This window comes from Cinclus cinclus, chromosome 1 (assembly GCF_963662255.1).
Source record: "Cinclus cinclus chromosome 1, bCinCin1.1, whole genome shotgun sequence".
In the NCBI taxonomy this organism is placed as follows: Eukaryota; Metazoa; Chordata; class Aves; order Passeriformes; family Cinclidae; genus Cinclus; species Cinclus cinclus.
The window spans coordinates 21988106-21988603 of NC_085046.1; positions in this window are offsets into that span (position 1 = coordinate 21988106).

A 498-nucleotide genomic window follows, 5' to 3' on the forward strand; every position below is an offset into this window, starting at 1 on the left:
AACATTGGACTCAGTCAAGAAAAAATCGGTACCTCTAGAATAGACGCTGTTCCAAAGAATGCTATGTTAATATGTAGTTACCTATATGTAGATACAAGATAAAATCTGTTTTAATGATTTGAAAAATTGCTTAGAATATGGAAAGAGTAAAATGATAGTTTCCCTTAACTAATATAACGTGGGGATGTTTTATAATAAAGTTCCCTGGTACAGTATGGTACAAAGGTATGTTCGTCTAGTCTAGTAACTTTGTGTGCTAATATCCACTGTCAGCAGATCCACTTTTTTCATTTCCATCTCTTGCTGACACATTTCATACACTGCAGTTTGAGCATCTCATTGAGCAGGGTGATAAATCTTCACACAAACACATTTGATTCTTCATTTTCCTGAACACCATACCCACATAGTTTTTGTCCAAGCCCATTTTGTTTCTTGAATTGCCCCTCCTAGTATCAGGACTTCTGACCCAGTTTTCATCTAAACACTCACAACTAA